At 45.5% G+C, this 23982-nt stretch overlaps 1 protein-coding gene across 2 annotated transcripts in view; it reads left to right on the forward strand.

The window, feature by feature from the left end:
• The window catches only part of GAB3 (GRB2 associated binding protein 3), an 89784-nt gene that overhangs the window by 17574 nt on the left and 48228 nt on the right, over window positions 1-23982 (forward strand). Inside the window, exon 1 of one of the 2 annotated variants that reach the window (XM_032398748.1) lies at window positions 4295-4484. The exons of the other annotated variant lie outside the window; for it this stretch is intronic. The gene's annotated coding sequence lies outside the window, so the exon portion shown is untranslated. Of the gene's footprint in view, window positions 1-4294; window positions 4485-23982 lie in introns of those variants that run through there. 2 annotated transcript variants of the gene reach the window in all.

Here is a 23982-nt window from a genome sequence, read left to right on the forward strand (position 1 = left end):
GAAGCAGGCTTCCTGCCAAGCAGGGAGCCCGATGTGGGGCTCGATCCCAGGACCCTGGGATCATGACGTGAGCCGAAGGCAGACGCTTAACGACTGAGCCACCCAGGCGCCCCTGCAGTTCTTTTATTCAGAGGGAGGCTGAACATTTTTTGACCTGTTTATTTATTTTCTTGTGACCTATGTGCTCTTCCTCCACCATTGGTCTTTTAGTCTCAATTTTTGGGAGCTGATAAGTCCTTTGTGAGAAAAGCTGTGTATAATTTTTCCCAGTTTGTCATTTGTATTTTGATTTTGCTTATGTAATTTGTGTGTACATGTGTGCAAAAAAAAATTGTATCTAGTAAAATTTGTCAATATTTTCTATATAGTTGTCCCAGCACTACTTTAAAAAGTTCATCTAGGGGCGCCTGGGTGGCTCAGTCGTTAAGCGTCTGCCTTCGGCTCAGGTCATGATCCCAGGGTCCTGGGATCGAGCCCCGCGTCGGGCTCCCTGCTCTGTAGGAAGCCTGCTTCTCCCTCTCCCACTCCCCCTGCTTGTGTTCCCTCTCTCGCTGTGTCTCTCTCTGTCAAATAAATAAATAAAATCTTTAAAAAAAATAAAAAATAAAAAATAAATAAAAAGTTCATCTAGGGCACCTGGGTGGCTCAGTCGGTTAAGCATCTGCCTTCATCTCAGGTCATGATCTCAGGGTCTTAGGATCGAGCCCCACGTCGGGCTCCCTGATCAGCTGGTAGCCTGCTTCTCCCTCTCCCTCTGCCTTTCCCCCTGCTTGTGCTCGCTCTCTCTCAAATGAATAAATAAAATCTTTTAAAAAATAAGTTCATCTGTACTCCCACTGATTTGAAATGCTGCCCTTCCTCATCATATATGAAATTCCTATCTTTATTTCTGGGCTTGTCCCCCTTTATTGTTCTTCTTTAGAGCTTTCCTGGTTGTTTTTGATTTCTGTTTTCCCATGTGAACTTTAGAATCAGCTTGCTTAGTTTCAAAAGAAAACCGGTTATTATTGGGGCAGGGGTTATGTTAGATTTCTAAATTAACTTTTTTTAAAAGATTTATTTATTTGAGAGAGAGAGAGAGAGAGCGTGCGCGTGAGTGTGTGCGCACGGGTGGGGGGGAGGGGCAGAGGGAGAGAGTCTTCAAACAGAATCCACGTTGAGCCTAGAGCCCAGTGTGGGGCTCCATCTCACGACCCCTGAGACCATGACCTGAGCAGAAACCAAGAGTCGGATGCTCAATTGACTGGGCCACCCAGGTGCCCCTAAATTAACTTTTTAAGGCTGAATGCTATTTCACTGTATGGATATTACCACATTTTCTTTATTTATCCTTTGATGAACATTTAGAGTGTTCTCCTATCTTGGCTACTGTGAATGATGCTGTAATGAACACGGAAGTGCAGATACCTCTTTGAGATCCTGATTTCAGATCTTCGGAGTATGTACCCCGAAGTGAGATTGCTGGCTCCTATGGGTATAAAGTTTCAGTTATGCAAGATGGATGAGTTCTAGAGATCTGTTGTATAGCATAATGCCTATAGTTAACAATACAGTATTGCACACTTCAAAATTTGTTCTAAGGGTAATCTCATGTTAAGTGTTTTTACCACACCGTGGACACAGGGAACCTTTTGGAGGTGATGGATATGTTCAAACTCATCGAACTGTTCTTTGTATGGCAGTTACACTTCAACAAAGCTGTGTTGTTTGTTTTTAAAGTAATGGCTTTGGGGCTAGGAGAATTTTTTTCAAGCTAGTAACATTCCACTGAGTTCTGTATTACTGTTTTTCTCATCAAAAATCATTGTTAAATTTAAAAAAATTTTTTTCAGCATTTCTAGTGATGATCATATGATTTTTTCATTGAATCTAGCAAAGCAATGCATTCTATTAATAAATTATGTAATATTGAACCATCCTTACATTTCTGGAATAAACCCCAGCTGGACAGCGTGCTTTTTTTATTGTGTTGCTGGATTATGCATGCTATTTTCCACTGGATTTTTGCATCTGTATTCATAAGTGAAACTGGTCTTTGGTTTTAAATTTGGCTTTATTTATTTCTGTCAAATGTTTAGCAGATTTTGACTAAAAGGTTATACTTGGTCCATAACAAAAATTTGGAAGTTTGTCATTCTAGAATATTTTTTTTAAGCAGGCTCCACGCCCAATGTGGGGCTTGAACTCATGACCCCAGGACCAAGAGTTAAATGTTCTAGACACTGAGCCAGCCAGGCACCTCCTCTTCTAGAATATTTTAAGTAGAGTTGGAATTAACAGCACTTTAAAATTTTGGCAGAATTCCCTTTTAAACTATATCTGGTGTTTTTTGTGTGTGTTTAGATCTTTGTCCACTCTTCCTATTTCTTCTGTGGATTTGTCTGTTTAGTCTGTGTCTCCCCAAGTCAGTTTTGTAAATTCTACTTTTCCTAGATAAGTTTCTGTTTCATTCTGGCTATCAAATTCATCTGTGTATAATTTTACAAAATGGTTCTTAAATTATTAAGTTTCTTTTTACTCTTTCCAGAGCTATTTCTTCTTTGTCGTTGTGAATTCTGCTCTGTCCCCTTTTCCCCTGTTGGTTAGATTAAGCTCCTGGTTTTTCTAGGTTATTGATTTTCATTTTTGCCGTGAACCAGCTTTTTGATTAGTCTACATTTTAATTTTTCTAACTCTTTAATTTCTCCTTTTCTATTGATTAATTTCTTCCTTTAGCTTTGGCGTATTTTAGAGATGGGGAAACTCAGACTGATCACATTCTCCATATAGATGTTGTACCAGTCAGAGTTTTAATATGCAAGCAACAGAAGCTGACCCTGGCTCATTTAAGCAGAAAAGGAGCTTATCAAAATGATATTGGGTAGCTCACAAAAATGTTGAAAGGGCTGGAGAACCAGCTTTGAGGTTAAACAGCCAGGAAAAAACACCCCAAACCACAACTCAGAACTAGTTCTGGTGAGAAATCTGCTGTCAGTGCTGCCGACCATCTACTATCACTATTGTCATGAGTCAAGGTCATTGTCACCAACACATTCTAAGTAAAATTGTATGGAAAAGAAAGAGGAAAGAAAAAGAAAATTACTAAAATGTCATAGAGTCCTCTTCCCCTTTTGCTCAGCCAGTACCTCAACCGATCAGGGATCTTCACCTGGTGAGGTGACCTGAACCTTCATTCCTGAGGATTCTGACTCCTTGGTGATACCACCAGTATGTTTTGGGGGGTGGGAGCTTGGGGTACTCAGAATCCCCCAAATGCCCTTAGATGTTTCCATTCCAATTCTCAGGTTCCCAGTCTTACCTGTTTGTTTGTTTGTTTGTTTATTATTTATTTATAGTAATATCTCCACCTAGCGTGGGGGCTCAAACTCATGACCCCAAGATCAAGAGTCACACACTCCACCCACTGAGCCTGCCAGGCGCCACCCCCCACCCCGACTTTCTTAAGCATGCTCTCGATTTCACATATATGACCTGGTGGAATAATTCGGCATCTTGTAGTATTGAAGTCTGAGGTTTCTTTTGAGCTATCTCAGCCTGGGGGTGTAAGAGATAAAAGATTCTTTTCGCACCGTCCTAGAAAGGCAAGTTTTTCACTCATGTTTTGGGCCAAGAGTTTAGGTCTTTGAGCTCGTCATCCCTTTTCTTTCACATCTCCAGCACATTTGGCAGCAAATGCCTCATGCCCTTTATTGCTCTTCTGTGGTATTGAACACTGAGCTCCCTCTCCCCATCCCACCCCCAGAAAACCCTTCTCTTCAAGGGGCCATTCATTTCAGGTAACTAGATGGTTATTTAATTAGGTGGCTAAAAAACTGTTGTGGGGTCTACAGAAACAATGTTGAGGGAGACTGGAAAAGAAAGGGTATTCACAGAAATGTGGCAGAAGGGGAAGAAAAGATGAGAATGATTTTAGAGAAGTAGCCAGTGGGACTTGTTGAGTGCTTAATTAAAAGGTATGTGAGAGAGAGAGCGTGTCGAGAACGGTGGTTGGCGACACCAGTCACAATGCAGCGCTGTAAAGTAGATTTGAAGGGATATTAACGGCCGTCTAATTAAGTGCTGGCCACGTTGTTACTGGTTACATAACGTGTGACAGCTGTGGCTGAGAATCCGGTGCCAGTGGTACCTCTCTGAGAACCCAGCTCGCTCTCTGCCCCCTTGAAAGAGCCCTGCGATGTGCGTGCAGCCAGCTCCCCCTCCTGAGGCCCCGCACCGTCCCGCCGGCGGCTTCTGCCCGGTGTGCGCACGGCCCGAGCTGCTCCGTCCGGGGAGGCCCGGTGTGCGCACGGCCCGAGCTGCTCCGTCCGGGGAGGCCCGGTGTGCGCACGGCCCGAGCTGCTCCGTCCTGCTCGCGTCCGCTCTGGCTGCTGTGCTGCGGCCCAGGCAGCTGGAGATGCCATTAGCTTTGTTCTGGCGGCCGCGCCGCGCTGTTGACTCACCCTGAGCTTCCTGTCAACTGAACTGACTTTTCCTCTGCGCTTTCGGTAAGCTGTCTTTTCTCCAGTCTGTTCTTGTGCTGTTGGTGTTTTGTGTTTCCTTTATTTTTTTGTGTTCACATACATTATATTCGTCTCAGGGGCACAGCAACGATTCCCCGTTCGTGTACACCGTGAGGTGCTCGCCACGATAAGTCTAGTTACCGTGCCTCGCCAGACAAAGTCACACATTTTTTTCTTCTGCTGAGAACTTTTAAGATTTACTTTCTTAGCAGCTGTCAAATTTGTCATACAATATTATTGGCTTTAGTCACCGTTGCTGTACATCCCATCCCCAGGACTGCTGTTTTGTTTTGTTTAAGTCCAGGAACAGGACTTAACATTTATTCCTGTTAGATTTCATCTTCTTTGTCTGCAGTTAGTCTTCATGCCAGTCTGTGAAGATCTTTTTGGACTCTGATTATGTCATATAGGCACTGGGAGAAAAGACCTGAGTTTGGGGGTCAGTCCTTGTAGCTGCCACATTCAGGTTAGGGCGTACTGAGTGTGACATGACTGTGGGACATACGGCAGTCGTTTGGACAGATTTGTGCAGAGCTCAGGGGTGGTCTCTGGGGTATAGATAGATAGTAGTTGAAATCATGGAGGTAGAGGAGATTATTCAAAGAGAATGTGATGAGTAAGAAGGAAAGGGGCCTAGGGTGGAACTTTGGGAGGGTAAGAGGAAAGGCGTCAGTGAAGCTGGGAGAGACGAGAGGTGAGTTTTGCAGGGGAGTGCCAGCCGGCCCCCCTGCCTCCCAGGGCTCCAGCAGACAGGGACACAAGCCGCAGTGGAGACTGCCGTAGTGGGGCTTCCTACTCTTTCTGGTGATGCTGATTCCCAATAGTCCTAAAGTGGTTAAGGAGGAAATGGGTAGGGAGGACAGTAGAAGTGTGGTGGTGAAGGAGAAGAGACAGGAGATGCTAGTTGAAAGCAAGGGAGAGGGAAGCAGTTTCCACCACCGCTTTGTCCCATGCTGAGACACACCTCCCTGTAGATTGTAATAGTTAGCACTCAAATATGTTGTTTTCTGGGAGACTTACGTAATGAGTCCATCACCCATTTCCGTAGTCCTCATGCCTTCTATAGGTGGTATTCTTGTTCTTCCGTCAAGAGGGAGATCATATGTGGTTGTCTTTTTTTTTAAGTTTACTTGTTTATTTTTTTTTAAGGATTTATTTATTCACTTGGGAGAGAGAGAGCGCGCACATGCCGGTGGGGAGAGGGGCAGAGAGAGAGACTCCCCACTGAGCGCAGAGCCCGACCCAGGGCTTGATCCCACGACCCATGAGACCATGACCTGAGTCGAAACCAAGAGTCGGACGCCTAACCGACTGAACCACCCCGGCGCCCCTTATTTATTTGTTTTTGAATAATGTCTACATCCAACGTGGGGCTCGAAGTCGCAACCCTGAGATCAGGAGTCGTGTGCTCTTCCGACCGAGCCAGGGCCAGGCGCCCCTGGTTGTCTTTTTGTGCTTGCAGCCGTCACTGATGCTTAATGCCTCGAGTGATGACTTCATTAAGGATTATAAATGGTGATATTCTTTTTCTCATTCACTCTTGTTTTAGAGACTTCGTTAGTGGTCAGTAAATGTCGCCAGTTAATATTTTACAACTACCACTATTAGGACTAGTACCACAGAATGATACTGGAGGATGTGGCCTTTTGCTTCCAACATCTGCAGCTCCTGTTTGGGGGATTGCTCTTGTTGTAATAGAGACCTTTTGGGTTGGGAATCTGCATACCACACTCCTTACACGAGGAGCCCAGGGAGTGAAGACGAAGTAGATGTGGTCACAGAGGGGATGGGAGGGAGTGGGGGACTCCAGCAGGGCCTTACATGCGTACTAAGGCCTTTAGCTCTTCCTCGGAGGGTGGAGGGAAGACACTGGAGGGCTCTGAGCACAGAAATGACATGATTTCCCATGAATTGTAACAGGATCAGCCTGGCAGCTGCACTGAGCACAGATTGTAGAAGAGGTGACAGGCGGCTGCAGTGACCCAGGTGACAGGGAGGGGGCAGTGTGAGGAGGTATATGCTGAAGGTAGAGCCAGCAGGCGTTTAGGATAGATTGGTTTTTGGTGACAGAAAAGAAAGGAATCAAGAATTCCAGGGTGTTTTGGCCTCTAGCATTTGGAGGGTGGAGTTGCCATATACTGAGATTGGGAAGCCTGTGCAAGGAACAGACCCAGAGGGCTACATTACAGAAAGATGTCTTGTGAAAAGCCTCTTCTCAGTTTTTTGACACTTAGCTTCTGTTTTAGAGTTAGGAACTTTATTCTTCATTTCATTCAGACTTGTAAGTGGGATGAGGAAATTGGAACTCAACGAATGACAACAAAGGAGAGTAACAGGGGGATATGTGTGTGGCTTGCACATTGATACCACAATTTATTCACCCTTTTGATGGATATTTAGTTTCTTTCTGATTTTTAGCCATTACAAATAACAACGTAAACAGCAATGAATACACAGCATTCTGCACATGTTTGAACATTTTTTGCCAATCTGATAGGCAAACGTATCCCATTTTTATTTTTATTTTTTAGAAGATGTTATTTATTTATTTGAGAGAGAGAGCGAGCACACAGCAGGGGGAGGAGAGGAGAGGGAGAGAAAGAATCTCAAGCAGACTCCCGCTGAGCATGGAGGCTGTCACAGGACTCGATCTCACGACCCTGAGATCATGGATTGAGCCACTCAGGCGCTCCAAGGTATCACACCTTTAATTAGCGGTGTCTGGCTATATGATTTCGGGCTATCTGTGTCTTCTGTCAAATGCTTATTCATATGTTTTGCTGATTCTTATTACTCACTTATATTTATCTTAGTGTTTCATAGAAGCTCTTTGTGTGTTTTGTTTATTAAATTGTAGCTGACTATATATTCATTATTTCAACTTTGTTCAAGGAGTCTTTCACCATGTAGGTATTTTTTATTTTTTTGTAAGCAAATCTATAGCTCTGTTCCTACATAGTTTCTGTGAGTTGTCCAGCATCTCACAATTGTGTTCCTGTAATAATTAAACAATAAAAGATTAACGAAAAATATAGAAAAATTTTTTTTTATAATCATGGAGTGCAGAAGGCTTCCAACTTGTGTCAGGCTGGATATGCCCAGAGACCCTGTGTAACCCGGCCCTGAAGCATCTTGGGAGGCCCCGGCTGGGGTGGCTCCACATCTGCTGTCTCAGTAGCTGAGGGCGGGTGTTGGAGTGGAAATAGATCAAAGTCAGTTTCCTTCCCTTGCAGAGCACCCCCTCTGTTTACTTGTCTGTCTCGCTCCCTGCGCGGTGAGCCCATGAGCAGATTTGCTCAGTGTTCTCTCCCCAAGTGCCTAGAGTGACTGACCTCAAAGTCAGGGTTCCTTCCCTTGCTGGTTGGTGCCCCGTGCCTGAAAATGCCCTGTCTTCCTGCCAAATGGAGCCTCTTCAGTCTGTCCCACTGGCCTTGCCTCTCTTCCGTCTGCCACGCTATACTGGGGTTATTTGTGTGACTTACTCGTGTCTGTATGCCTGTCACTGGAGACTTGATTCTATTCTGGTAACTCCGCTTATTTTGCCTTCTTCACAGGTAAGAATTTTTCCTTGCCTCCCACGGAGACAAATAACCTCGCTGTTGCTCAGTAAAAGGCAGCGGCAGCGACATGCTGCCGGGGTCCCCCAGCAGGCTGCTCTGTGGTCCCTTTTCGGTAGTTGTTTCAGTTCATCACCACCAGTTCCTATTTCACAAGAAGCAAGTCTGTTACACTGTGGCTTTCAGTGCTGACAATAAATCAGTGGTTTAGGGTCTTTGGTCGTGAGAACCATGTAATTAGAAATTAAACTGAAGTTGAAGTGGTCATTTAACCTCACCCAAATTTTTACCCCAAATGAGAATTCTAATGTTGCCTTGCCAAAGTCTTAGGCCCTGACGTGTTATCTGGCTCTATACTGTAACTATGAAAGAAATGAAACTTCTTCAATAACCCTGACACCAAGTTAGGTAAGGAGATTCCAGTACAAAGAAAGAAAAGAAAAAGAAAGAAAATTATAGCTCAATCCCATGTACTACAGATACGAGAAACTAATTGCAGATGTATTGTATTTAAATGTAAGAAAATGACAAAATTTCTAGAAGAGGTTGTAGAATGTCAGTCTGATCTTGGGACAGGGAAAACCTTTGCTATATGAAAATAAAACTTCTGTTTATTCGTGTATTCATTCAGTTAGTCCTTCAACAGATACTTAGCGAGCACCTCCTAAATGTTGCCAAGCACTATTTTAGGCATTAGGTACTTCAAAAACAATATAAACTTCCAAGGCAAATGACAAACAGTGAAACATTTTTGTATCATGTGTGGCAAGCAAAAAGTTCATATCCTTTACCTTCATGAATAATCCTTTTCAATCATTAGAAAAAGATCAGCATCCCAGTAGAAAAATGGGCAAATCATATGAACAGCTGTTTACGGAAGGAGGTCTACAAAGAGACATGACACATAAGAAATAACATCCAACCTCATTACACAAATTTATTTTTTTTTTTAAAAGATTTTATTTATTTATTTGAGAGAGAGAATGAGATAGAGAGAGCATGAGAGGGGGGAGGATCAGAGGGAGAAGCAGACTCCCCGCTGAGCAGGGAGCCCGATGTCGGGCTTGATCCTGGGACTCCAGGATCATGACCTGAGCCGAAGGCAGTCGCTTAACCAACTGAGCCACCCAGACGCCCCTCATTACACAAATTTAAACAACCAGATACTCTTTTGCTTTGGTCTATGAGACTACCAGAGCTTTAGAAGAGGTTTCTGAGAAAGCTGGCAGAAAGAAGGAACATATTTCTGAGTACATGTTTGCACATAATCCCCTTCCGTGAAACTCATCGAAAAGAATGAAAAGAACCCAGAATACAAAAGGAAGATCCAACCAACTCATGGAAAGACCCTAGGTCAGTTGTACATCTCCTCACCCTCTTCGGAGGGCGCAGTTTTGACAAAATAAGAAAGTGATTTCTCAAGGATTCCAGTGAAAAATCCTCAACTTGGTCCATTCCGGACTCTCGGAATCACAGTGATGGGAAGACAGTGGGTTTAAGGCGAGGGGAGATATGCTGAGGTGGGGGGGGGAGCATCACGATGACCTGCTGGCACCGAGGGCCCATCTGAGCTGAGCACACTCATACACTGAATTGGAAGTGAGTCTGGTTAGTGTCATCTTGTCTGAGTGCATCTGTTCTGGACCAGTTCTCATCAGTTCACTCAACACACATTTCTGAACCCTGACTTGCACATGTGTTCCTGGGGGAAAGGAAGGGCATTTGGGTCAGCAGTGAGGAGGCCAAGGGGGTTTGCCTTAACTGTAAACAATAAAGGGTTCTTCCTCGCAGCAGATGTATGTGCCTTGAGCAAAGGAAGTAATGAAACCAAGTTGAAACTGAGAACGTTCTTTTACTCTCCAGGGATAAGCGTCCAGGCTGGCACCGTCTGGGATCTTCACTTCTCCCGTGCTGAGACAGGAGCTTAAATAAACACGGGTGCCCTGTGGTCTCTTGGGCGGAGTAGCTTCTATTGATTCACAGTTTGTGCTGGCCAGAGGCTGGGAGGTGGTTTTGGCAACTTCCTCTAGTCAGAAGAGTGTTTAGAGCTGTCGCTGAGGGCTTGATGCCCCACCCGCCCTGACGTGCTGCCACCATCCAAGCTGGACCCTTCGAGGATGGCTCCCTCCGTCTCCTGCTCACTTTCCTCTCTTCCCTTCCCTTCCACCTGCCTACACCCCAGGCTCGCACGTAACACACGTGTGTCAAGCACAGACATCTCTCTTTTTTAGGAATTCATCCGTGGCACTGTCTTCTCTTCAGCATTTCTGGCAGTGGTACCATGTTTTTAGGAAGCATTTCCAGCTGCCAGGGTTAGGTAAATGTCCACCTCTGTGTTTGCAATACTGTTCTAATTTCCTTTTTAGTTATCTTATTTCTTTTTTTAAAAAGATTTTATCTATGTATTTGTCAGAGAGAGACAGAAAGAGAGAGAGCACACAAGCAGGGGGAGTGGCAGAGGGAGGAGAAGCAGACTCCTCGCTGAGCAGGGAGCCAGACGACGTGGGGCTCGATCCCAGGACCCTGAGATCATGACCTGAGCCCAAGGCAGATGCTTCACCCACTGAGCCATCCAGCCGTCCCTCTAATTTCCTTTTTAAATGTGAATCTTCAATCCAGGCAGTGAAATAGAGAGATTCACTAATTTATTCAGCAAGGTTTACTGAGCTCCCTCTAGGCATCAGGCACTGTTGGGGCATTTTAAAAAGATTCTTCTCAGCATTAAAGCTCAGATATCTTATATCTAATAACCCAAGAGACCAGGTTTTCCAAATGCTTTCCAAATTCCTGTATTTGAGGAAAATGAGAAGATCTCTTGCTAGGCTGAGCTCATTTTGATAAAATGGTGCTGTATTTTCTCCTCTCCTAGACCCTGTAACCCAAATACACACTCTCCCACAATCCCAATCCCAGTTCTCCTCATTCCTTTCATTTTTGGGGAGCACTTCACGAATTTGCGTGCCACCCTTACACAGCCCTACGCAGGCTAATCTGCTCTGCGTTGCTCCAATGTGAAGTGAGCACTCCCCTCATTCCTTTCTTCCTGACTCACTCTTGGGGCGTTCTAAGCTCCTTGACTTACACAGCTGTAGTCAGTGGATAGCAGCTTCTGATCTCACTAGAGCACACTGTTAAGACCCGGGCTCCTGAGGTAGATGGTCTGAGTTCAAAGCCCACTTCTGCCGCATGTTAGCTCATGCACCTCAGTTTCCTCATATGTATGAAGAGTGTGTACCTCACAGCGTCCATGCGAAGGTTAAATGATTTAATTCAATCCATCCAAAGCACTTAGAATGGTTCCTGGGACACCTGTGTTAACTATTATTATTGCTGTGTATTTTGCGAAATCTGTGTCACTTCAGATCTTTCTGTTGCTCTGGTACTTCGGTGACAGTCCCGGAAGCCCTCGTACCTTGAGCAGTGGGGAATGTCCCTAGAGGACAGACACCCATGGATGTGCAAGTACTGCTTTGTCACTTTTTTATTGTAGTAAAATATACATAATAGAATATTGGTTATTTTAACCATTTGTAAGTGTAAAGCTCAGTGGCATTAAATACATTAATGGGGCACCTGGGTGGCTCAGTCGGTTAAGCGTTGGACTCTTGATTTCCGCTCAAGTCGTGATCTCACGATCGAGAGATTGAGCCCTGAGTCGGGCTCCGTGCTCAACGGGGAGTCTGTTTGAAGATTCTCTCTCTCCCTCTGCCCCTCCCCCTGCTCTTGTGCTCACTCTCTCTTTCTCTAAAATAAATAAATCTTTTTTTTTAAGATTTTATTTATTTATTCATGAGAGACAGAGAGAGAGAGAGGCAGAGGGAGAAGCAGGCTCCCTGCCAAGCAGGGAGCCCGATGCGGGACTCGATCCCAGGACCCTGGGATCATGACCTGAGCCGAAGCCAGACACTTAACCATCTGAGCCACCAGGCACCCCTAAAATAAATAAATCTTAAAAAAAAATATATAAATACATTCATGATGTTGTATAACCATCACCATTATCTGTACCCAACACTTTGGGATGAGGATGATTTTTAAAAGTTTATTCTACGTTCATGCCTTTGCAGGTACCCTGCTTTAAAAGATTTCCCCATCAACCAGCTCAGTGGTCAAGTTGTCATTTCAAATGTTCCTTCAGACTTGATCACCTCCTTTGTGTTTCGGTTCTACCTCAGACTCTTAATCTATCACAGAAACTAGTTACTAGTTTCAAACAACTGTTTATTCCTGTGTTGGTTTTGGCCCATTGTTCCAACCCATCATTTTGCATCCTGAGCCTGATACCTAATGTATTGGTGACCCTTCCAGGTTCACAACACCTGCAAAGTTGATTAGCTGGTCTTAATGACCTCTAAGAATCTGCCATGTAAGAACTAATGAGAAACTAGCCAGGACAGTCAGTGGCACTTGGACTGACAATACATGAGGAAGGTCAAGTCCATGTCATGTAGTGTGGCACACTTATCTCTGCTGAACATTCCTCCTCAGGATTCCTCCTTCCAAGGCTCACCACATTGCAGAGATACGGGACTTTTCTGCCTCTGTTGACAACCATGGAAGCTGATCCTGTGGGCCAGGCCATCTCCAGGACAATCACAGGAAGTTATTCCATGCCTGGGACAAGTCCTAGCTCTATCTGGCAGCGAACAGAAGGTTACAGGCCATCAGGCTGAAGGGTCACCAGCAATCCCAGGGCTAGTGGCACTGAGCCAGGACAAAGAGGAGCAGTATAACGTGCTCCTGGAAATTCCCAACCTGCTGCCCTTGGGTCCCATGGCTTTTGCCGTCCCCCTTGGCAAGGAAGTAGAAGGCGGAGAGAAAGTAGAACATTATCCAGAATTCTGTTTCTTTGATGATTTTCACCTTTTGCAACCCATAAACACACCCCAAACTTCCTGAGCGTTTTCATGGTGAAACCACTGGGAAGAGAATGGGAGCTCCAAGTCGTTACCAAATGCTCCCCTTCATCTCATGTTCTGGGACCACATCCAACATTCCTGGGGGCCCTTACAAATGGCAGGCAGTGATTGAGTTGTTAGGTTTTCTAAACACTAACTAGCATTCACTAAGTCCACTTCAATAGCAACACACCAATAAGAAAAACCCAATGGGGGAAACCTGTTCATAGAGGAACAGTGATGAGGAGGAATGCAAGAGGAAATGAAGTCAGTAAATCAGACAAGGGCAAGTCTTATTTCTCTTGTCTTTTCTTCCTCCGTGTCTTCTGGACTCTAGAGAAGAATGTATGTAAAGAGACAAAAATATTCCACTTTGGAAGACAGAGCTAAATTAGGGGAAATGGTTTTGACAGTTCTGTGGGCTAACACAGTCTTTGCGGAAAGGGCTCTAACGAGTGACTTTGAGGGTAATACTCTGTCACTGTTTCCCCCCACACACTTCCTAGTAAACTGCAGGAGTGGTAGGAGCAACCAGCTTGAAAACCTGCCTGGTGACATTTTAAGATATCTTCCTGGGTCACCAACCAACTCCTACTGTTTTCCTTTTCTTTCATTTCAACTGATTTTTTAAAAAGATTTTATTTATTTATTTATTACACATATATATGTCAAATATATATATATAGAAGAGAGAGAGCACAAGCAGGGGGAGTGGGAGAGGGAGAAGCAGGCTTCCCGCGGAGCAGGGAGCCCGAGGTGGGGCTCGATCCCAGGACCCTGGGATCATGACCTGAGCCAAAGGCAGACGTTTAACCGCCTGAGCCACCCAGGTGTCTCTAATTTCAAATAATTTTTATTCAATTTCTTAAGTTAAAGAATGTTCTTGAACACTGAAAGAGGAGCCATGAAACTTGGATTAATGAACAAGACACTTCATGTCTCTGAGGACCAGCTTCCTTTTCTGGAAAATTAGCTGCCTTGACCGCTTCACAGCACTATGAATATAAGTTGATAAACGTGTCAGAGAAAGAAATGCCAGTTCCTATCAGTTCTACCCCCACCACATCTTCCACCACCCAGCTGCCACCTCTGTAGGTTCGTCCTCTGTCTCTGCAGTTGTGAATTCATCCACGCAGCACATTCTGTCACGGCACTTGGCCCACAAGACCACTGTGAGCATTATAAAAGCAGAGCCTGCGTCCTATTTCTCTTTCTATCCCCTGCACACATCCCATTCAATAAATGTCTTTTCACCGAAGCCTTGAGTCCCTTTACATTTAATGTAAGCGTTGATGCACTTGGATTGAAATCAAGCATCTGATTTGTGCCTTTTGTTTGCCCCACGTCTTCGAGGTTTCCCTTTTCTGTGCTTTCTTGATTTCTTGTGGATCGAGGATCTTTTTGTAAGCTTATTTCATGAGATCCCGAGGAGGCTGGTGGCGTCTCATTCCCTTAGTGTCACTTTCTTGCACGACCAGCATCAATGTCTCATTCGCATGCGGTTTCGGCACATGGAGCTTCACGTGAGCCCCACTGCTGTCGTGTTCCAACACGAGGGTCCTTCCTATTAACTCCTTACAGCCCCATGCTGCAGGCTGTCCGTCAGTCCCCAAGCACACATCACATATGTATGGCGTTGCCAAGACTGTTAAAGATGCTGGAGGCACTTCAGGGACCCAAACAGGACATGTTCCTGCCATCCCAGGGCATACAGGCTTAAGTCGCCCAGAGAGTAGCTTCGTAGCAACAGCTCTCTTCTAATCGGAGGCATATCCCACAGCCACTGAAGGAGCAGCTCAGGAGGAGAGCAATGCTTAGAAGCAATCGGAGCAGTTGGAATCAGAGCAGCAAATTCTGGAGCTCTGGATACTCTTGGCCAGGACAGAGTGGAGCACGTTGATGGATCAGAAGGCGAAGAGGCCCACACAGTCGCTTGACAGGTTAAGTCCGAACCTGCCATCGCTGAGAGGACAGCAATGCTGAAGGGTCAACACCTCAGCTACATGTGGGTTTTGTTCCTTCAGCCTGAGTTGGAAAGCCTGGCTACGAAGGCAGGTTGCTGACCCATCCTGTGCGTATGTGGAGGAAATGATTTCATAGCTTTGGGATTTCACCACTGCAGAGGGGGCAGGGGGCCAATTCCGCTGAAACAAAGGGCCAGTAATCACTCTGGCCAGAAAAGAAGTTTAAACCCGAGGTGTCTTTTTACAGCCTCAGAGACTTTCAGGATGTTTCTCAGTTCATTTCAGTGTCTTTCGACAATGGACACAATCCAGACGGGCCACTGCAGTTTTATTGGAGTGAATTCTGGAGCCCAAGAAACTTGCTCGAACCCAGCCAGGTTTATCTTATTGTACAAGTAAAATTGAGTGCACGAATAAAGTGCTCAAACTTTTAAGGTCGATCCTTTATAAACTTCAGCCTTGATTATCTGTTGTAGTAACTGATAAAAGCTCATCTTAGGTATGCTTCACTGATCACTCTCACACCCCAGTTTAATCCTGAACAACATGCTGCAGTGTCTGGATATAGAGCATTTATAGTGTTTGAGTTAAAAGCCCAGTACCAGGGCGCCTGGGTGACTCAGTCAGTGAAGCATCTGCCTTCAGCTCGGTCCTGGGATCGAGTCCCACGTTGGGCTCCCTGCTCAGCGGGGAGCCTGCTTCTCCCTCTCCCTCTTCCTGCCGCTCCCCCTGCTTGTGCTTGCTCTCTCTCTGTCAAATAAATAAATAAAATCTTTAAAAAAAATAAATAGGGGCGCCTGGGTGGCTCAGTCGTTAAGTGTCTGCCTTCGGCCTAGGTCATGATGCCGGGTCCTGGGATCGACCCCCGCATCGGGCCCCCTGCTTGGTGGGAGGCCTGCTTCTTCCTCTCCCACTCCCCCTGCTTGTGTTCCCTCTCTCGCTGTGTCTCTCTCTCTCAAATAAATAAATAAAATCTTAAAAAAAAAAAATAAAGGTCCAGTACCAAGCCTTGCCTGACTGCCTAAAGTCCAGCTTAGAGATCATGTCTACCTGGTTCAGCATCACATCCCCAGTTCTTGGCACATAGATATATGAAGAGGAAATCCTGGTGATTAGGTTTGTTATGAACCCACAAAGCTAGTCCTGTTTCTCAAGAGTAGTATTTTAAACCTAGGTCTATGATACCGTGAAATTGTGTGGAATTCATTCATTCAACAAGTATTTACTGAGCAACTCTTCTGTGCCAGGCAGTGCTAAGCCCACAGAACAAAGCAGTGGGGGATGGGTGGGGGGGTGGGGGAACAGACAGCAAATCTCGAACAAACAAGAAAAATACCAGGTATTGAAAGTGGCCTGGAGGAAATGAAGATAGGGTGATGTTGTGGAGAATGATTGTGGCTGGCCACTTTAATTTGGATGATCAGAGAAGGTCTCCGAGGAGATGACAATGAAGTTGAAGTCTCAGTGACAGGAACATCAAAAAGACCAGTGTGAAAGAGCAAGAGGGTGATTGAGATGGGCAGGGCCAGTTCATGTGGGACTTTCTGGGCCACGTTAGAGTTTGGATTTTACTATTAAGGCATCAGGAAACCTTCGGAAGGGGCTAATCAATGGAACAATATGATCAGATTTAGGTTTTTAAAAGGTCCTTGACTTCTCTGTTGAGAACGAATTTATTGGGGTTGAGAGTTGATGTGAGTGACTCGGACCAGGGTGGTTGTAGGGGATGCATAGAGAGAAGTGGGTTGATTTGGAATGTTTTGAAAGTAGAGTTAAAAGAACTTGTTAATGCATTGGATGTGGCAAGTGGAAGCAAGGATCACCCCAAGGTTTGGATTTAGAAAATGAATGGATGGTGGTAGCATTTACTGAGGTATTGGAAGGCTGGAAGAGGAGTACATTTGAGAGGCATGAAATTGAGAGCTTAGTTTTGGGGCATGTTAAGTTTAAGAGATAGATATATAAGTGGAGATGTCTGATTGTTGGTTATATGGGTCTGAAGTTCCTGGGAAAAATCCAGGTTGGAAACATAATTTTGTGAATCATCATCAAATACATGGTAGTTAAGGGATATGAAACTGGAAGAGGCCAGTAAAGGAGAGTGTTGTGTAGTTCGATAAGGGAAGGCAGTCCAGAATGGGGATGGGGGGTGGGGGGTGGGGGTGTGTGTGGGAGAGAATGAGAGCAAGAGAAAGATAGAGAGCATGCGGGCACTTGCGTGTTTCTGATGAGAGAAGGTCCGTGTATTTCATCATGTCTCTAAGGGGTTCATAACCCATAAAAGGTTAGAATTCTCTGCTCAAATTTTGTGTATGCTATGTCTCTTGACTCCTTCCTTTCTTCTCATCTCTGGCCACTTACCTTTAGAAAGGGGGGCTGCTAGGGGCACCTGGGTGGCTCAGTCGGTGAAGCGTCTGCCTTCGGCTCAGGTCATGATCCCAGGGTCCTGGGATCGAGCCCCACGTCGGGCTCCCTGCTCAGCGGGGAGCCTGCTTCTCCCTTTCCCTCTGCTACTCCCCCTGCTTGTGCTCTCTCCTTCTCTGTCAAATAAATAAATAAAATCTTTTAAAAGAAATTAATAGGGGCATCTGGGTGGCTCAGTGGGTTAAGCATCTGCCTTCGGCTCAGGTCATGATCTCAGGGTCCTGGGACTGAGCCCCAAGTCGGGCTCCCTGCTCAGCAGGGAGCCTGCTTCTCCCTCTCCCTCTCCCTCTGTTATCTCTCTCTCAAATAAATAAATTTTTTAAAAATCTAAAAAAAAAGAAAGGGGGGCTGCTTTTATGCATCCCAGTCTGCCGAGATATTCATTACAAATGCCTGCTGAATTAGTCTCTGTGCATTTTTAGCAGCTCCCTGGGTGTTTCTGTTCTCTCCCAGGTATTCTTTCTGTGTTCCACATTCACCGGTCACTTCTTCAGTGTCTAATATGCTGTTATACCCATCCAATGAATGTTTCATTTCAGATATGTATTTTTTACCTCCACAAGTTCGATTTTGTTCTTGTCTATTTCTCCTCTCATTATGAACATGTTTTCCTTTAAACCTCAAGCAATATAACTGTTTTAAATTCTTGTCTGCTTATTCTGTCATCTCTGTGATTTTTAGGCTTCTGTGTATTAACTGATTTTTTTCGTGATTATGAGCTACATTTTCCTGACTCTTTCCATTTTTAGTAGTTTTGGGGGGATTATTTACATTGTAAATATTATATTGTAGAGTATCTGGATTTTGTTATCTTCCTTTACAAAGTGCTGAACTTTGTTCTGGCAGGCAATTAAGTAACTTGAAGATCAGCTTGATCATTCCAAGGCTGCTGCTGCTGTTTTTTTTTTTTTTTTTTTTAAAGATTTATTTATTTAATTAATTATTTAAGAGAGAGAGAGAGAGAGCAGGAGGAGGGGCAGAGGGAGAGGGAGAATTTTGAGCAGACTCCCCGCTGAGCAGGGAGCCCCACAAAGGGCTCGATCCCAGGACCCTGAGATCATGACCTGAGCTGAAATCAAGAGTCGGACGCTCAACCTACTGAGCCACCCAGGCGCCCCCTCAAGGCTTCTTTTTAAGCTTTCTTAGGGCAAAGCTAGAGTAGTTACACTCCAGGGCTAGTTTGGCCTATTTCTAACTCTAAGCTGTGGCCTTTCTAAGAGTATGTACTGAATGTTTCAGGTTTTTCTAGTCTAGCTGATCAGAACTCAGACATGTCCCAGCCCTGTGTGAGCTCTGGTGGTTGTTCAGTTTGTGGGTCTCCAGTAGCTGTTACTGCATTCACCTCATGGAGTTTAACCCCACGCACGTGCTTGTTAGTATTCAGCTGAAGTCTTATGAGGGAATTCCTATGTGGATTTCTGGAACTCTTTACTTACCTGGCTCCCTCCTCTCTGGTACTTTTCCCTGTGAAGTTCAGCCATCTCAACCATCCAGAATTTTTATCTCTGTCTTCCCAACTCTGCAAGAATGCTGTAATCTGTTTGGGACACCTCCCTGTACTGTAGTCTGGAAATGGGCCTATAGGCTGAAAGCCAGGGTGGTCGTTGGGCTGACCTCTTTTGTTTCTCTTCTCATGCAGGTCCCAGCCCTGCACTGACTGTCATCCAGTGTTTAAAAGCAATTGTTGCATATACTTGGTGTAGTTTTCTAGTTGGTTTTATGGGTAGGAGATAAGTTCAGTGCCAGGTACACCAATGTGGCTGGAAATAAAAGTTCTCCCAGGTGGTTCAAATACATAATAAAGGCTGAGGAATGTATTTCTTTGCTGGATCTTAAGCCACAGAAATTGATTGTCTCATGATTTCAGAAGCTAGAAGTCTGAGACCCAGCTGTCGGCAGCATTGGTTCCTTCTGAGAGCTGGGAGGATGGATCTATTCCAGGCCTCTTTCCTTGGTTTGTTGATAGCCGTCTCCTTCCTCTGCATCTTCACGATATATTCCTTCTATGTATGTGTCCAATTTTTCCATTTTATAAGGACACCAGTCGTATTGGATTAGGTCCCACTCTAATGGCCTCACTTTAACTTGGTAAAGCCTCTGTCTCCAAATACAGTCACACTCTGAGGCACTGGGGGTTAAGACTTCAGCATATGAGCTGGGGGGGGCGGGGGACACGGAGAAGTTCAGATTCAAGTCTCAGCCCCCTTTCCCTAGATCACCGTTGCACAGCCCCACCTCAGCCTTGCCGGCACTTGCACTTTTGTTTAACCTGGTGGGTCACTGTGTATCGAGAAACAAACCAGGAGGTGTTTGTAAATTATGAAGTCAGCAAGTTGGGTTGGTTTAAGAGGAGAACAACACATAGCTTCTACTCTTAGAAGGATGAGATTCAGTTATTCCGCTAACAATTCCATAGAAATGAACAGACCTGTGATCTAGACACACCCTCCTGGAGGAGCTCAGTTTTAGCCTCTCTCAGATTCTAGGAATGAGCATAAACACTTTTCCGCAAGGTTACAGGATGTTGCAGGTTTTTGTTGTTGGAGATGATACTGGTGGGGTGGTCATGAGTCAGCTTGGTGGCTGTGGCAGGAAAGGCTGATGGGAAACAGATCTTTGATTATCAGAACTGGAAAAGCCCTCAGAACCCACTATTGCACGGCAGGGGGTATGGGTTCCAGAAGAGGAGAAGCAGTTTCCCCAGGGCAAGCAGTGCCTTGTGCCCTGGTGACAAGTCCCATCATCATTTTATAAGTTGCTTTCTTTTTTTTTTTTATAACTTACTTTCAAATTGATAATGTTTTGCTGTCCATTTCTCATTGCTTCACTGCAGGCCAAGGCATATCATGTCCATTTGCAGATGCTGAGGTTCGCAGCAGTCAAGTTAACTGCTCCAGGTCACCCAGAAAGTCAGACGTAGAATCAGAATTCAAATGCAGGTTCTGACTTTTAATCCAGCCCCCCCTTCTTGTACTCTATTTCTCTGAGTCATAATTGTGGCTCATTGTTTGCATAGCGGTTTTGCTTTCTAGATCCTCTTGGTGCAGGACATGCTCGTCTTCACAGTCTATGCAGAACTGTTGACTTCCCCACCTTTCCATCTTGGCTTCCCGAGCTGCTCATGAGCTGCCCGGCAGAGGAGGTCCAAGGGGAGAGAAGGTGGAGTTCAGTGCAGCCATGGAAGCCAGCTCCCAAGTGAGAAGAGACAGCAGCAGAGGATGTGAGGCCCCTCTGTGGGCCTAGAAATTCTCTTCTTCCCTTTGTGCACAGTGCCTGGCACGTGGTAGGCAATTAATAACCGTTTATCGAATGGATCCGTGAACATGCCCTCTCCAGAGGAATTGTTTTAAAATCCTTTTTATTGGGGCACCTGGGTGGCTCAGTCGGTTAAGTGTTAAGCATCTGCCTTCAGCTCGGGTCATGGTCCCAGGGTCCCGGGATCGAGCCCCGCATCAGCTCCCTGCTCCGCAGGAAACCTGCTTCTCCCTCTCCCACTGCCTGCTGCCCCCCCCCCCCCCGTGTGCTCGCGCTCTCTCTCTCTCTCACACACACACTCTCTCTCTCTCATATAAATTAATAAAAATCTTTTAAAAAATAAAATAAAATCCTTTTTATCACAGAAGAAAACACAAATATAGCAAACCACATAGAACAAATTATGGTTTAATTATTATTAGATGAGCCCCCTTCTAACCACCAGCCAGTTGGCAGATAATGTTACCACCCCGGGCGGAAACGTCTCCATGTACCTCACCTCAGTCACGACCTCCTTCTCCCTGTACGTTAGTCTTACCCTGGCATGTGTAGAAATCTCTTCTTTGCAATTTTTTAATGTTCTGGTCACTCCAATGAGCATCCCCTAAGCACTATAATTTAAAGTTTTGATCTCAGGGCACCTGGGTGGCTCAGTCGGTTAAGCGTCTGCCTTCGGCTCAGGTCATGATCCCAGGGCCCTGGGATCGAGCCCCGCATCGGGCTCCCTGCTCAGTGGGAAGCCTGCTTGTCCCTGTCTTCTGCCCCTCTCCCCGCTCATGCTCGCTCGCTCTCTTTCAAATAAATAAAATCTTTATTTTTATTTTTCTAAAGATTTTATTTATTTATTTGAGAGAGAGAGAGCATGAGCAGGGGGAGCAGCAGAGGGAGAGGGAGAAGCAGGCTCCCCGCTGAGCAAGGAGCCCAATGCGGGACTCGATCCCAGGACCCTGGGACCATGACCTGAATCGAAGGCAGATGCTTCACCGACTGAGCCACCCAGGGGTCCCTAAATAAAATCTTTAAAAACAAAATAAAGTTTTGGAGCGTCTGGGTGGCTCAGATGGTTAAGCGCCTGCCTTCGGCTCAGGTAATGATCTCCAGGTCCTGGGATCAAGCCCCACATTGGGCTCCCAGCTCAGTGGGGAGTCTGTTTGTCCCTCTGCCTCTGCCTCTCCCCCCCCCCGCTCATGTGCTCGCTCTCTCTCTCTCTCTGTCTCAAATGAATAAATAAAATCTTTAAAAGTAAATAAAGTTTTGATCTCATAGACAGCCTGCCCCCCATCCTTTCTTTTTCTTATCGTTTATCTGGGGAAGAACCTGGGCCTTTGAGATGCCAAATTTCCCACAGTCTGGGTTTTGGCTGATTACACCCGAATGCCAGGCTATTGAAGGCACAGAACGTCTGCCTGTTTTGCTTCCTGAGCTAGCAACTGTTGATGCTTAATACGTATCCCTACTAATTCTCTGGGGATAGCAAAATGGTGATATTCTAATTCTATCATTTATTTTCCTTTATTAGTCAGAATACATTTATAAAAAGATGTTTCCCTTCATCTTCCCAGTGGTATGGCTTGTCTAGGAGAAGCAGGATAATGATCAATTCCTTTCCCTTTGCTTACCCGCTTGCAGGATTAATGAAGTGGTTCCCTCACATCCTCTGAGGATGAAAAATTCTTCTCTTTTAATATCATGATGAATGCATGGATTTAAACATAGTTGAGGGGTTTCAAGCCACTGTAATTATTATATTCATTAAAGCTCAAATTGTTCCATATTTGGCCAGTGGGAGCTTCTTTAGGTTGACTCCAGAGTCCTTCTGACATGACCCTAGTCAGATCTGGTAACTTCCTTGTGGCACTGTTTCACTGTATCTTTTTTTTAAGTTTATTATTTTTAAGTAATCTCTACACCTAACATGGGGCTCAAACTCACAACCCTGAGATCAAGACTGAGCCAGCCAGGCTTTGGTGCTGGCCAACTGCTTTCAGGGGTCTTTGTCACATGTCTCCCACTTCCAGAAGGGCTCCCTGCTCAGTGGGATGTCTGCTTGTCCCTCTCCTTCTCCCTCTCCCTCTGCCCCTCCCCCAACTCGTGCGCGCACATGCTCTCTCTCAAATAAATAAAATCTTTAAAAGAAATACAAAGTAGGGGCGCCTGGGTGGCTCAGTCGTTAAGCGTCTGCCTTCGGCTCAGGTCATGATCCCGGGGTCCTGGGATCGAGCCCCGCGTCGGGCTCCCTGCTCAGCGTGAAGCCTGCTTCTCCCTCTCCCACTCCCCTGCTTGTGTTCCCTCTCTCGCTGTGTCTCTCTCTGCCAGATAAATAAATAAAATCTTTAAAAAAAATAAAAAATACAAAATAAAAGTAAAATAAAACCCTGAGGGAGGGCGGGCTGGTGAGTTATGCTGCTTCCTTTTGAAGTTACTGGGTGACTGTCATTTTTCCTTCTGCTTCCATGCCTGCCGCACAGCCCTGCCACCTACCTGCCCTTCTCCGTCCGTGCGTCTTCCATCCTGGTGCCTGTCAGGCCGGTCTCAGCCCCTCAGTAACCATTGCTGTGGTTGGACCAGCCCTTGTGGTTCTTACTATGATTGCAAGATGCCCCTTAGCAACAACCATTAGGAAATTTTGAAGAAATAAAAGTGTTTTACTTACGAGGCCTGGAAATGACGCAGAACCCCTGGGGCTACACCGCAAGGTCGTCGGTAGAGAGAGTGCTCACGGGGGCCTGGGGTTATGCGTTTATTAGGGTCAAGGGTGGGGGCATAGGGTTTCATGGGCTTACTATTGGTGAGTTTGAAACACAAGCGTGGGAAGAGAAAAAACAAGCGGCCCAAATGGTCAGTTACCAAAATCCACCGCGATCTCTAAAACCTCGGTGCCTCGGTGGGGTGAGGGGCCCTGCTCTCCATCTTGTTGTTGTGGCCATGTGTTCCTGGGAGAAAGTGTCTTTGAAGTAGAAGCCTCTTTGAAATGGATGCCTCAGCAATCAAAGCTTAAGTCAGACACTTGCATTACAAAAAAGAAACAAAATAGCTGGAATATAAGCTCTCACCACAGTGCCTTTGCCCTGGCTGCTTCCTTGGCCCTTCTTCAGGCTCAGCTTAGCCATCCTGGAAGCTTCCCCAGGCCCACCAGTCTGATAGAGTTGTGTCTTTTGTGTGTTCCCCTAGAATTTTGGCTTTCCGTTATCATAGTGCTTACCTCCCTAAACAATTGTCTGTTTATCCATCTGCCCGCTTGCCCTGCTGCCCACAAGACTGAGTGGCAGGGCGTGTGCCTTGTGCACTTCTGTTTTCCCACGGTCTGCATGGTAGGCCATCAAGAGATAGTTGTTGAACAAATGAGTGGAGCCGAGACATGTCCATGTCATTCTCCTCTTCGCAC

Source organism: Phoca vitulina, unplaced genomic scaffold, assembly GCF_004348235.1.
Source record: "Phoca vitulina isolate PV1807 unplaced genomic scaffold, GSC_HSeal_1.0 scaffold119, whole genome shotgun sequence".
NCBI lineage: Eukaryota > Metazoa > Chordata > Mammalia > Carnivora > Phocidae > Phoca > Phoca vitulina.